Source organism: Octopus sinensis, linkage group LG2 (genome assembly GCF_006345805.1).
Source record: "Octopus sinensis linkage group LG2, ASM634580v1, whole genome shotgun sequence".
Taxonomy (NCBI): domain Eukaryota; kingdom Metazoa; phylum Mollusca; class Cephalopoda; order Octopoda; family Octopodidae; genus Octopus; species Octopus sinensis.
Window position 1 is genome coordinate 73,597,947 of NC_042998.1, and position 16,349 is coordinate 73,614,295.

Genomic DNA, 16,349 nt, shown 5'->3' on the forward strand with positions numbered 1-16,349 from the left:
AAACAAAAGACTCGTAAATCATAAACATATGTCACAGTTCTTTATGTATGCTGTCAATAGAGTTCTGAAAATTGTTATCTCATCTCAAATTTAGTTAATGATTAATATTCTGTATAGTTGAGTTAGATAAACTCGACTAGAAATGCGTAGTTCATGCTTAGGATATATTCGTTAGTGCATATATTGATTATTGATATGTTACTGGTGTCTCAGTAACCAAACATATTGATATGTCATTGTACTAACCAAGTATATTATGTCGATGGTATCATAGGAACGAAGTATATTGATAAATTATTTATGTCTTTCTAACCAAGCAATAAAAAGAGTTCACATTGCTAGTAGACGTGACAGAGAGTTAAATATTGCCGATAGGTTGTATGTAACATTTCTGAAAATCATATTACTAAATACATAAATGCAAACTGTTTGTTTTAATAATTTGACAAGTTCAACATACATCTATATATGTTAAACTGAATGTATAAAAATAATCTTGTGATTATTTCATTGAAATGTAATTATTTATGATTGTCAAATTTCTAATTGAGCAGACATAAGAATTATTTGTCTCGAAATGTTAATATCTTGAAATTATCTAGAGAGAACATTTAAAAGATATTTATAGAAAATTCTGAAAGAGTACATATGAAAATAAAATTTTACTGAATTGTGTTTGCCCAGTTAAAAACTACAAATTATTGAGTTATAACGTCAAGTATTTTACAAGATGCTTTGTGGAATGAGTTGAAATTCTGATGATTTCTCAAACTATACTTGTATAGTTAATTATTTTTGTCTTATTTTATTAATCTGCGATATTGCTTTTTGTAATCATAAAGTGAATACAATATTGCGAAATTTAAATAGAAACTAAATGTTCAATTATAATAACACATTATTTATGTAATTATGTGACATTATAAGTAAAGTGCTTCACTGTATGTGTAGTTGGCTCTTATTTCCTCGGCTTCCTATTTCCATATGATAGTTAATACAAGCACGACAAACAACTTGAATCGAAAAACAATCATAGAGTATATTATATCGATTTTAACAGCTGCTATCGCTGGACTTCATATCATGCTGGGGCACTGATATGAAAGTTTCCCTCGATTATTAAGTGTTCTGGCATATCGGTCCCTTTTGTTGTTTTTTTTTAGACTTTTGTAAAATAATTAGTCAGACATGATGAGCAAGTGGACACTGCCCGTACATCTGATGAAACTAAATACTTCAAGTTATATTAACCTTGACAGCAAATACATTTCAGCTCCCTTGTGTCAAATAATATATTATGTTCTTGATAACACCTAAAAGAAGGTGCTTCTTTTCCCGTCACTAAAGTGAATGGAGCTCTGGCCAAGGGGAAGGGGTGATATCAGACGGTATCCAACGATCATCGGGTGTTTCGAACCTCAAAACTGCAACAACCATAATATTATATTATATTATGGTATATTATATTCTATTATACATTATATTACATTATACTGAATTATATAGACTTAACGTTTCGAAAGTTAAGACTATGGAGTGTAGGAGGGAGAAAAACAGTTAGTGTTAACATCAAGGGGCTGACGTGAAAGAAAGGTGAAGGTTAGAAACCAAGGAGAACGCTGTATTCCATATGCATATGTGTGTGTGAGAGTATGTGAGCCTATTTCTGTGTGTGTGTACATATTTATATGTATATGTGTGCACGTGTGCGTATATCTACATGCATATTTTTCTTTCTCTCACTGATTTATCAGTCCCCACTATCACTTTAGCTAGTACACTCTCTGATTTACTACTCACCCTAGATTTACTAGTCACATTTAGTACCCGCCGCTTGTACCAAATTCTTTATCTCTCCACCTTAAACACTTTTTAAATATATTCTCACCTCCGACGTCTCACACATACTCCCTCCTTAGATTCTTATCTCTTCCTTCTATCCCTCCCCTATTCTTCTTTATTTACTGATAGCTCTCTTCTTCCCACCCCTTCACAATATCCTGACCAGCATCTAGCACTCCTTTTTCTCCTTTTCTTTTTTGCTTCCCCTAATCCTTTTAACGAACACCATTTTTCTTCCTCCTAACATTCTTATCTATTCTTTTCTCTCTATCTTCATCCCCCAACCAGTATATTCTCATAATTTCCTTCATACAACAAGATCCTTTTAAATGAACAGCACATAGAGTTAATATCTGCACACTATCCATTTGGAATAACAATATATGAACTCCTATCGAAATTTACACACCATGGACAAGCAACCTCTTTACTCATTCTACACAGCACATTCCTTGGATAATAGAACAACTTTGACATCCAACATGTATTCTAATTTTCATATTTCCCTTTACACATTCTGTCTGTATCTCTCCCTTTCAAAAATAATTTCCTATATAATGAACTCTACGAATTCCTTCTATTGAATCTCTCTTAACTCGTCTCTAATGAAGAGATATCATTTATTTCCCTGAAACAGCTGTGAGACCACCTTTCTCGATGTAAATGTCTTAGAAATATCACACTGCCTTAGCCTTGTTATCTGTGCAAAGCCAGAACTGGTCGACATTGTACAGTGCCAAAGATACCAGCAATGCCATCGTGCTTCAGGCCCAGTTACTGCGACAGCTTGGGTTTCAGGGGCCCACAGCGTTATAATATTATCTCAAAGTGCCTGAGAGACTTACACAAATTGGATGTAGGTGTCCTGGCAAGATTTCTTTGTCTCCTCACCATCGTAGCACATTTTGAAGATTTGGAAGATTCCTCTCTTGATTTCCATCTCCCCTAGTACTTGCTTCCCTACTATCAATTCCGTTCTGCAGTACTTCATGCTATTCCATATAAGGCTTCTCATATTCTCTACTGCCCCATACATTTCCATTGTTCTTATTATCCAGTAATGTGGTATCATATCGTATGCTTTCCGATTGTCAACCCATGCCATGCTCAGGTTTGTATTCTTCTCTTTGAGTTCCTGATAATTAGATTAAAATTTGAGACCTGATCCTTCGTTCCCCGGCTCCTTTTTCGGCATCCTTTTTGTTCAATGGGTAGCAGCCCATTTTTTTCGAAATATCTGTACAGTTAGTTCACCAGCCAAAGCACTTGACATTAGCTTCCACATTAGCGGAAGGCATGTTATTGGTCTAGAGTTGGATGCAACATTTCCTTCTTCAGGATCCTTGGCACATAACAATGTCTTTCTCTTTGTCATCCAGCTGGGTACTGCGCCTTCATGCAAGCACTCATCTAGCTGTTCTGCTATCCTTTCATGGAGCCCTCTCCGCTTCTTCATCCAATACCCTTGGACTACATTCGGTCCTGTGCTCCTCCAATTTGGGAATTTTTCTTAACTGCTTTTTTATTATTTCTGTGGTTATCTTTGTGTCTTCTTGGACTTCTGTATTTCTTAACCTATCTTGGATTTCACGCAGCCACTCCGCTTCATCATTATGCTCAACAGGTTGGTCCCAGATCCCTCTCCAGAATACCTTGCTTTTCTCTGTATCTGGTATCATTGTTACGTATATTTGCCAATGTAGTTCCTGAAGCAATCTGTTTTGCCTGAACTGTATTTTCCTTTATCTAGTTTTGCTTTGATTGCTTCTACTCTTTGTTTCAGTTCTTCCAATATCACTTAACATTTATCTCTTATTCTAAATGTTCTTTTCAAGCATTATCCTTCTACAACTCCCCTCTTTTTTATTTTCAGACAAATTATTTCTTGGTCTATATAATCCAATTTCCCTTTCCTTGTTTAAAAGTATAAGGTGAGATTTCATGAACATTGCACTGAGATTTTTAGAAATTTACGCTACTATGTGCAACGTTTCTAAGTAGGTGTAGGAGATAACATTTGGTATCTGTTTCGAAACCTCAGACGAAAGTTATAGTGAAATGTGGAACAGGTCAAGTAGATTACTTTTCGTCTGAATGAGTCACACAGTAGTGTATTTGCATATACAGACATATTCTGTATAGTATGTATAATATTAGAGATACGTTAACCGTGTTTTAATTCATACCACTCAATATTTACTCCAACTCCGCCAAGGTTGACTTAGCCTTTTATCCTTTCGGAGTCGATAATTAAGCACCAGTTGCGTACTGGGGTCGATCTGATCGACTGGACCCCTCCCACAAAATTTTGGGCCTTGCATCTAGAGCAGAAAAGAACATTTACTCCGACTGATTATTTAGTTTCCACCATCTTCATGCAAATAATATATTCTCTATCCATCGGGATATAATACAGCGGTCAGAAGATGTAGAGGAAAGTAGTATATTTTCATGCAGAGAAATACTAGATCGATCACTGATAGCAGTAAATTACAGCAGCCAAGATCATACCTTTCTGACAGTAATAGGTTATGAAAATGAATTTCAAACCAGTGACAAAGCATTCATAACTTTACTACCGAGATTTGAAATAATATACTCCAACTGATACACATTGTTGAGATGAAAACTGATTTATTTCAAATATAGAAAAAGAGTTCTGAAAACAGAACTGGGAGTAGTTAGCAAGTTAGCAGGGCAGCTATTCATAAAGAAAATAATCAATGAAGTAATAGTAATGAACCGCTGGAACTTGACCGTAGTGTGGATAAAGTATCAGAGAGTCTTTGATACTGAATCGCATGAGTGGATCACTAAAGCTCTACCTTTAACTGAAGTCTCCAAACTATAAATAGCTGCCATTAAACACCTAACCGAGAGAATACATTAATAATGTTTAATACAATACATCAAAAAGGCATTCTACGGTTAAATGTGTGTCTGTACTTCTCTTTGTTATCTCTCCAAATCCACTATTATACCTGCTCAAAGAACATTGAGATTGTAACAATGAATATCCCAGATATACGTAGACGATCTGAATCTGTATATAGCGAGGAATTAGTGTTTAAATATAGGAAGTTGCCATGTCTGGGTCAGGGAATAGGACATATTTCAATAATACATGTAAAGTGGGTATTCTTAGTGATGTAGTTACCATGATAGGAGTTCCTACAGGCGAATTATTGATTGTTTCGACAAAGTTGAATTCCTGTTACAACATACATAGCTATTCTTTTCAAAGTGTTAATACAATTGAAAACTGACGCGTATTATTACAAGTGTATTATTATAAATGAAAATTTAGCTTGATATTTAATCATTACCATCTTGTGTTTATTTTATAATTATAAAAATATTACACAACTATAAAAAGAGGCAAAAGTAAATATACAGTTTCAAGTATACGGTGATAAAACGAATAATTTGAACACATTACACTTAAGATCTTATAATGTATTTGAAGTTGAAACAAAATAGTTTTGTATTAATTAATTAGATATACACATTCAGTAGATTTTCATTTACATACATAATCTTTCAGAAGTTTCGAGAAAATTTCTTTATATTTCCTGTTTACATTACTTCAAGATATTAACATTTTGAATCAAATACTCATAATTGTTAAATAGGTAATTACAATGATATATTTTAGCGTTTCTAGAAGATACACATAAATAATTATATTTCAGTAAAGCAATTTTCAGAGAACTTTGATATATTTTAATAAGTTTACATATGGACATTTGTATTTAATTTATACAAAATGTTTCTTTCTATTATATGCACAAGGCCTGAAATTTTGGGAGATGGAGATAGTCCATTACGTCGACTCCAGGACTCGACTGGTACGTATATTATCGACCCCACTAAAGGATGAAAGACAAAGTCGGCCTCGGTGGAATTTGGAGTCAGAACGTAAAGTCGGATGAAATGTCGGTAAGCATTTTCCCGGCCTCTTAACGATTCTACCTGCTCGCCACCTTATATTTATCTATAATACATTAAAAGTGATCTTGAATCTTGCTTGCGTGCTTGCAATTTTACCCAGCTAAAGTGGCGAATGCTGGGGAAATACTATGAATTAAGTTCCGTCTGAAATTTAAATACGAACAGAATAAAACAAGTTTCGCGTAAATCAGACCAGTGGTTACTGAGATATTCGGGGTTTGGGGGTAATACCCAAAACGGTGCACAATGGGAAAATACTCCGAAAATAACTTAACCCTGAAGGGGAAGAAACTCTAACCTTTTTCCATTAGACATTAGACATTAGATGGGCAAAATATTTTCATGTGAAAATGACTTTAAAAATATGGTTAATATTTCGTAAAAGATCCGTTCGTAACTTCGGTGCGAAATAGCTTTTTTACCATGGGTTTCTTTCTAGTGCATTCAACATATGTCACCTCCAAAGACGCGATATTTCTAGCACACCCTGCTACCACGTAACAGTTATTTTCGATAAGGGATTCGAAATACCTATTACATGGTAATAGGGCGTGCAAGAAATAGCAGCCAAATCTTTCCTTTTTTGGGAACAGAAGCCGTTTACGCGTGATTTCGTTGTCACATTCGTTGAAAGCATGCGAAATAACACGAAATAACACGGAAAAGAAAAAAAAACACAAAAGAACTCCGCTGCTGAGAAACTCAGACTTCTTCGGTGACCCAGTGGGTCACGGGTAGTCTAGTATAAAATATAGGTTTCAAATTTTGGCACAAGGCTAACAATTACAGGATGGGGACTAATCTATTTCAACGACTTCAGTATTCAATTGGTACTTATTTTATTGAGCGGGAAAATCTATCTCTACAGAATTTGAACTCAGAACTTAAAGACGGACAAAATGCTGCTGAGTATTCTGCCAGGTTGCTGTCTTTATATTTTTATAAAACATTAAAACTGTACAGTATTGTATATATCATAGGACATGTTTTGGCGGAATTGTCATATCGACTCTTTAAAACATTTAACTTCTCCACAATCACAACACTTTTTACTGTTTCTTTAATAATATACAAACATCATATAATTGTATTGATCTAGTAAGACACCAATAATAGCAATAATCAGTGTATCTACAGAAGATAATATATCATACATTAAAATATTTTGCTTCGATTCGAATCTATCTAATTAAATTCCGCTGAGTATTAATCATTATTCGAGGTAAGCTTATGATTTACAGAAATACATTGATAATGCACAAAAGATAGTATGATACATTTGTATTCTTTATACAACATATTTCATTAATATTGACATTTATTTCGTATTAATCAAATTTAGTTTAAATATCTTTGTGAGGCAGTTTATTTGTCTTTGTTATTTTCCAGTGTATTTTACTGAAACGCTATATTAATATGTTATACTGAGAAGATATAGTCCAGTAGAACGATGCGTTTCTTTGCATTCATAACACAGATATATGTATACACATACATCAGTCTGTGAAAATGCAGTAAAAAGTAAAGCAATGGAGACATTAGTGTCATTTATTATTAAATTACGATTATTTCGAGCACTGTTAGGTCTTAAAAATCATGTACGAAGGCGGGAAGCATATGGCTATGATTATAGACAATCATCATGTAATTTCAGGCCATATTACATGCAAACCACCTCTCATCTAGTCTGATTTGTTCATTCCGCAAGTCCCCTTTCATATATATATATATATACGCACATATACACACATATACATACATGCATACATTCATAGATACATACATATATATATTCTTTTATTCTTTTACTAGTTTCAAGTCTAGAGTTGCCGCCATACTCTAGAACTGCCGCCAGAGTTTCAACTCTAGAGCTGCCGCCATCGTCTTAGCGTTGTTTCACAACTTAAAACCGCTTCAGATATGTGGCATTTGGGCATAATGGTGTTTGAAGTTGCTGCCCTCATATGCAATGCCTGCTACTAGGTAGGATTATCCGGAACTTTTGAGAAGAGGAGATCAAACTTTGTTTTTGAAAATATTTACATCCATCCTATGTAGGTCCCTCAGGATTTTTGGGCGGATGTTGAAGAAATGTAATCCCTTGAAACCCAAGCTGCTGCAGTACCTTGTCCTGTATCCTGATGGCAATGTTAAGATCTTTGGTACTATTCAGTTCTGCTGTGCACGTTCTTCCAGTGTTACCAGATGTGTATCACTCCATATCTTTACCGTCTTCGTTCTGGGGAGTTAGGTCTTAACTTTTTCAGCCTCTCCCTGGAGATGACATGTCACATTGAGACGATCTTCCTTGTGTAGCTTTGCTAGATTGCTTCCAGTTCTGACGTTAATTTTACATTGTGTTGTTGGTCATATTTGGAGGCAGTAATCTATATGGTTAAGGACAAATGTCCTCCAGACGACCCTTATAGTTTCCTGGTCTCTCGATGTGAAAGTCCTAAGGATCCAACCAGCCAGCAACCAGCATTCTATTGTCAACACAGTAACATGCATCATTACTCGTGTCAATACCCAGGGCGCAATCTGATTTTGATTCTAAGATTGCAATCCCTTCTGAGCCTATGACCCTTGTTTGCTTTTCATTCTGCTTCGCGTATTAGTAGCGTTCAGCTTCTGTTTTGTGTTCTTCGGGAGACTTTATAATCGTCTGTATAAATAGCAAGAGTGGCTATCTGAGCAGTTGAGGGCATGTCTAAGTGAGCTACTATGAATTGTAGTGGTTCCAATACGCCGAGTGGACACCACTCATTATTTGCGTTTCCTTGGAGGTATCCCAGTTGGCTACAACTACATGATTTCTATCTCATGGAAAGTCGTATAGCCACTCTCCAGGATTTTCCGACTATGTTAAAGTCACGTAACTTGTGACATATACCATCGTCGACTTTATCAAATGCTTTTGCAAAGACAACTTAAATTACAACATTTGAATTATTGAGCAGCTGTTTTAACACCTAGTCATAATGGGAAACATGCTTGGTGTCAGTGAGCAAGTCGTTCTCTTCGTGATTAGTTTCCTTCAGTGTTTTCTCTCCCACCCTTCCCTATTCTTCTCCTCTCCCCCTCACGATGCTCTCTCTCACTCCTCCTCGACTCTCTCGTCACTGACAAGTGGCGAGTGGGAATCTACCTTTCTACCCACAACCTTCGCAAAAGACTAAACGTGCTTATACTGTCTCTTCATAAGTTCGTCACATGCGATCACGTGTAGTTAATAAACAAAATTGTGTTCTCAATATGCCAAATAGTGAGAATATATAAAAGTAGAACAGATAGATATTCATTTAAACAAAAGATCTCATACATAATCGTTTGTTGTAAGGCCCACAGGGCTATGAAACTTCCAATATATATATGTGTGTGTGTGTGTGTGTGTGTGTGTGTGTGTAAACAGATAGATAGATCCCAAATTTTATTTAATTTGCTTTGCGGGAAGGATTGTTTCAACAAAGTCGCGTCTTGTCCTTGCCTTCGACGCGTGGAGTAGTTGAAACAGGGACAACTGATGAATGGAAATATTCTTTATGTTGCATGTTTCGTTTCTCTGGGGTTCTTTCCGTTGTTCGAAAAAAAGTTCGTTTCTATGTTTTTGTTTTAATGTTTTCGTTTCTCAATGTCTCCCTTGCTATAACACTGAATGCCTACGCTCACATTACAAACACATACATACATACATAAATGTGCACATATATATGTAAGTAAATAGCTATACATAGGAAATGTTTTCGGGTAGAAATACCTAGCTGTTGTTTCTGCTGCATTCATATAACAACTTGAATATATTTTTTATATTAAATTCAGTATTAGATGCCAGTTCTACTTTCGTATATCTATGTCAGAAACGATATTCCCAGTTATAATTGATGAGTAATATATTTTGTTTGTTAGTTTTAATGTTTCAATACAGGTCGACCTTAATTAGTGATATTCATTATCCTCACATCTTTCTCATTGAACTGTGATCAGAGAAAAGTTCGACTTTTATCTGTAGATGGTCAAGCTATGTTTAATGGCTGTTTTAATGAATCTCATTTCGTGAGTCACTCAAAGGATTTGTTTGAGAGCGAGTATTGAATTTAACCTTCAAATGAAACGTTGGCATCGTATATTTGTACGAGACTATACACACGTATAGTCTGGCGTTAGGTGCTGTGTTCCTGTATTCTATACGCAAAATAACTTAATATAGATTGCATTGATCTGTATACTTAAAGATATTATTGCTGATGTGATGTTTTTGTTTTTAGTGTATTGTAATTCTCCAGACATGATGCTTAATCAGTTGAGGTAAAACACTTCACTGTTAGATATCTCTAAAGGCTTTATCCACTGGGGGAAAATATAAATATGACTACAAATGGTAATGCATTTAGTCAAACTCGACTGCCTCTGCATAGTCTTGATATCTACTACACGGTCACCAAAAGGTCACACATTTAGAAACATTTGATCGTACCTCTGTTTAATCAAGAGTAATCTGGTGTTAAACGGTAACAACCAATCAAATTCAGTTTTATGTGAAAGAATATGTCATATCAAATTTTCTCAGTTGTTTGAAATAATAAGTAATTTATAATTGTAATTAGTAACTCGTTAGTAAAAATGCCTAATTATTACGGGATTGGAACAAAATGATTTTAAAAAGATTTCTCCGTGATGTTGTGATGCAAATTACGTCATTATTGAGGTTTTCACATTAGTATCGCGTGCCTTCGTTAAATCAAAGAAAGGGATACAAAGAGGTTGATTCTCTGTTCATGACATATCTCTTGCTGTTGTGGAACAACGGAGATAATATCATTAATTCATGTGTGAGATCTGAAATCTTCTGAAAGTCAGATATTTCATCTGCCGATGGCAGATACTCTAAATAACTTTTAACAAACTTGCTGTCTCTCTTGTAAACAGTAATGATTGCATCCCTAAATATAAATAATGTCAGCTGGAGTTTTCCTCCATTCTAAATATCAATCAGTACAAGGCTAGGATCATTGGTATTATTGTTAAACATTTCTGTTTGTGTATGCGTATATACACAATTGTGTGTGCGCGCGCATAAATGTATATATAAACACACACACAGATATATATATATATATATATATATATATATATATATATATATAGAGAGAGAGAGAGAGAGAGAGAGATACATATATATATATATACATATATATATATATATATATATATATATATAATATATATATATATATATATATATATATGTATGTATGTATAAGGATGAAAAGGAAGACACGAGTTGATACATATGAAAAAACAAGTCAGGATAGAAAATGCTAAAATAATTTTATAAAGAACATTTCAGTACCGGTTTCAGTCATTAAGACTTTTTCAACTGTAACAATTAAATAATTAAATTTAGAAAAATTAGAAGGAAAATTTTAATACAAATATTCTTTTAAAAACACTTTCCTTTTAATTTTTTTAAATTTAATTATTTAATTGTTACAGTTGAAAAAGTCTTAATGACTGAAACGGATACTGAAATGTTCTTTATAAAATTATTTTAGCATTTTCTATCCTGACTTGTTTTTTCATATATATATATATACACACGCGCTAATATTCTTTATTTCTGAGTTAACAAGCCAAGGAATGATTTCGTGTACATAGAAATCTTTCAACATATATATTTAGAGAGAGAGAGAGATGCATACATACAAACACACATATGTATTTGTGTGTGTCCATGCACATATGTGTATGAATGTATGTAGATGAATGCATTTTTTTAATACTGTTGGAAAAGAACATGCGTATGTTATGGTTATTGTTACAATAATTTTAAGTCGCCCTGAAGCCAAGTCACTGATAGTTATTAAATACAGTCAGTCGTAATAAAGTATTCTTTCTTGACGGCTGACCTTACTACCCTTGTCTAGTGTCCGCAGTTAACTATACATTGGTACAGAGTTTCTTAATGCTGCAGTTTCTCAAAATGCGACTCTTATGTATAGAATAATGTCATCAAGAATACATTGATTTCTTGAAAATATCTCATTTTATGTAGAACCACAACAAAAGACGTCTATATTTGTTAGTGTTCTGTTGAAAGTTGTGACCATTCGATAGATTTTCTTCGACTTTTCCAGCTATGGAGAACTACTTTGTCATCAAATTTAACGTTACGGTATAGTGTGAACGAGTACCATTTACCGAAGATGCTGTGCAGTACCATTGTACCCGAAACCACATAATTATGAATAGAATTTCTTTACCCACTCAACGATTGTTGCCGCCTAGATGATTGAATTACATTCTTTTCCCTATATTATGAAATACTTGCATATGTACAGCAGAAACATCATTCCGGGAGAGGAATCCACAATGCAAACCATACTTAGACTTCGTAAGATATTAGCAAATATCTAAGATAAGAGAATATCGAGTGACTATGAGGAGAAATCCCGTTTTGTTATATAATTTTACCAATATATTTATGAAGTTGCTATGAAAGATCCTTAGAAATGGTGAAATCAAATATTTGTATAGACTTCCTGAATGCTAATTGTGTGTTGTTCTTGAGTTCAATCTGCATACTAAACATTGTTTTCCTGAAATATCTAAATGTCTATCGTTTATATGTTTGTACTATTGAAAATGATTATATTACTATGGTCCCTGTTGAAAGATGTTTATTCAATTTCTGTTAATTGAAGATGTGCAGGTTTGATAAGAAAAATGAGCAAACATTGATGTTCTAACAGAAATCATTAATCTCTTATTCAGATATCAGCATTAGAGAAATGTTTAGCACTGGAGAAAATTATAGACTTCCTTAGTGATATAGGAATTCAATATATCAGTAATTTAAATAAATATTTTGATATAAGTAGAATATGTGTGATATTTGTATGTAAAATGTTAAGGATAAGTGAACTACAGTAATATTTATAACGGATTTAGAATTGGTAACATGTGTCTCTTTAATCTACACCAGAAAGGGATGTAGTAATCAAGAGCTAATGGAGTGATAATGGCGATTAGGCTGAGTCCTTTCTAACACTCATTAAAAGCGGAGCGACCTGTATACAAATGAGAAACGAACAGAGCCCATATTTGGACAAATTAGCTAAGGAAGCTATATGAAAAGACTAAGTCGAAGACACTGCTGAAGTTCTCCAAAGCGAGATATCAGCAGTTCTGAGCGGCGTATAAGTGTAACTATCGATAGATACGGCCCCGCACTGGCTGTACTTGTACATCAGAAATATAATCCAGGCAGCGACATCTGTCAAATTAAGCAAGCAGATTCTAGCTGAAATTAAACACACATAGAATCAAGATATGTATTCAAATTACTGATTTACTGAATTGCTAAATCATCAAGTTTACAATTATCTCCAGAGCTGAATTTGCTTATAATGCTGAACTCTGAATTATAGATTCATGATTCCTGTTAGAATTCGAAAGTTTGCTCAATCTTCCAACTTAATCTGTATAAATCTCTTGATTTCTCTACAGTTAGTATTTATCATTTCGACATAAAATACAGGGTATGCTGAATAGAAATCTCCAGCTGATAACGAGAACTAAAATGTATAGTGAAGCAGAAAAGACTTACTGCGTTGATGTCGACACTGGTGCTGTTCAAGATTTCAATTGAATGTTGCAAAAGTGTAGACAGTTAGATTTACAGAGTACAATAGAAACTGTGTCAGAGATTAACCAATAATCTTAGGTCAAGACTGTATTTCCGACTGTCAGAACAATCATGGTTCTGGGATAACACTTCCTGACAGCATGCAATGCCGAAAGAAATTCGAATAGAAATGGATTGAGAAGACAGTAATAAAACGAGGAAGGAGAAAGAGAATATGAAAAAGAGGAAAAAAACACAAAAAATATTCAGATGGAAAACTTCAAATAAAAAAGATAAAACAGTACATATATTTTATTTTATTTCATTTTTCCCATAATTGCATTGTCTCTGTCAAGACAGAATTTTTTCAAGTATTCTCCTTTTGAAGTAACAAAAAACATAGCTTACAGATCTCAGTCGATGAATGATGTAGCATATTATTAATGCAGTGAGTTGAGAGAATTCTTAGAGCATCGAACAAAATGCTTTCTGGAATTTGTTCCTACTCTTTCAGTACTAAGTTCAAATTCCATCCTAGACATCTTTGACTTTCATCCTTTCAAGATCACTAGAATAAAGTACTAGTCAAGTACTAGGATCGAGATACTCGTTTTTTTATCCTTCTTGGCGTGGTGCCAAAAGCTGAAACATTTTTCAATTTTTATTTGATCTGGCAGGAAAGTTAGAATACTGAACTAAATTATTAACGGCATCTCATCCGCTTTTACATTGCAAGTTCAAATTCCACTGAAGTTGTCTTTGCTTTTCCTCCTTTCAGGGTCGATAAAAAAGTACCAGTTGAGAACTGAGGTCGTTATAATCGACTTACCCCTCTCCCGAACTAGCTGGTCTTGTGCCAACATTTGAAATCACTATCATTATTATTATTATTATTATTATTATTATTATTATTATTATTATTATTATTATTATTATTATTATTATTAGACCATCTAAATAAACTGAATGGACATGGGGCTAGACACTGGAAACCGAATGCATCGTTTATGGCGCTGAAAGCTTACGTTAAACGGATTAGTGAATTAGATCATGATGTACGCTTAGAAAAGGCGATTATGATAGAATCGATAAAATTTACATTAACAAAAATCGAATCTTGGAAAATTAGTCAATGGAAGAGCCAGTCAGCAAATCAGAAGGTGTATCTAAAAATGTTTCTGCAACCAGCATGCAAGCTGTGAAAATTGTCTTTGACCTTTTCTTTCAATCGAAGTCCTCCGCCTTGGTTCCCGTTGGAAAGAATATGAAAAGTTTCCGCAATTAGGATGTGACCGCCCACAACAGCCGCGTTTTATACGATTCTAGAAAAATGTGTGCGATTTTCCAGTATTACTTTGTCTAATCATTTAAGAGCAGAAAAAGGAAAGCATGGCGAAAAAATTATAACAGGAGCTGAGATTCGGTCGAAGGTGTATGGTTGTACGAAGGACAAAACAACTAGTTTGTATAGTCTACCTCAGTGGTTCTCAGTACCGTTCCTCAAGCAGCAAAAGCTTTGGTATTTTTGCTCTTTCTCTTTCTCTACTAAAAGAGCAGAGTTTGTATTAATATAAAATGTTCTTTCGTCACCATGGTGTCGAAAAATTTTGAAGAGTTGGAAATCTTTTTTTCATCATCGCAAATTGGCCTCCTCCATATGCAATCGTTCCTTCCTCCTCCATCTTGAGAAGCACTGTTTTATGCTATGGTCTAAATGGTTACACTCCAAACTTGTTCAAACTACTTTGGCAGGCGCTTAGGGAACAAACTAGGAATATTGTCATTTATATTAAACTAGCAGTATCGCCCGGCGTTGCTCAGGTTTGTAAGGGAAATAACTATAAAGCATTTTTAGAGAGTTATATCCAAAAAGTAGCAAAAAAATGGGAAAAAATGATGGTAAATTTTTTTTTTAGTTAAAAAAGGTGGAGTTGCGTCCCCTAGACATTTTGTGTTTCTGATTCTGGACCCCATGTCGAATTTATCGATTTTTTTCAGAACTGGGGGAACTTTTCAAAATTTTCGCTGCGTTAGTTTTGAATTATGACATTGGGCTATGTGTGTGTCAAGTTTCATCAGAATCGGTTGAAAGCCGTGGTCAGGGTGAAGGTACAAGCAAACAGACACACAGAAACACGCACAGACAAACTGCCGTTTATATAGAGAGAGATAAGGAGCGAGCTGGAAGAATCCTTTGGTCACCGGGTAAAATGTTTAGAAATATTTCGTTCGTCTTTGCATTGTCGTAAGTTCAAATCCCACCGAAGTTGAATTTGCCTTTCATCTTTCCCGAATCGATGTAATCGACTTACTCCTGTCCCGAGACTGGTGACTTTGTGCCAAAATTTGAAATCATTAATAAATAAGGAGTGATCTTATTGCCTTGAATGAGCTTGAATAAATGCCATCATCTACAATTTATTTTGAGCTTCTCTGATGAAGCAGCATTCAAACTTTGCATTCCATCATTCACAAAGCGGTTATATGTATACACATGCATACACACCTGCGCATGCATACACACAGACACAGATATATATAGAGATATAGATTAAAGGAAAAAAGACAATAATAACCTAGACAAGACGAGAATCTCAAGTAATTTAGAATATTTAATTAGAGTAACGTGAATTTGAGGTAATCAATTAATTAATGGATGACTTACAGTTGTTTGTGGGATATCTCGAGTAACAGGTTAGCATCTACATACAGTGGTTATTCCGTCATCAGAGACAAGGTGAATATGTAGGAAAGTTCTAGACAGGGAATTCACAGTTTATAAAGGAATAAAATAGTAGATAAAAGAATAAAGAGTCAAACAGAGGATAAAAAAATATAGACAAGCGAGCAAAGTTCACAACTAATCTTCTTCCAGAGGGTACTGAGATTGGTCCATGCTTTCGTGAATGTATAGGTCCTTAAGATCCCAAGT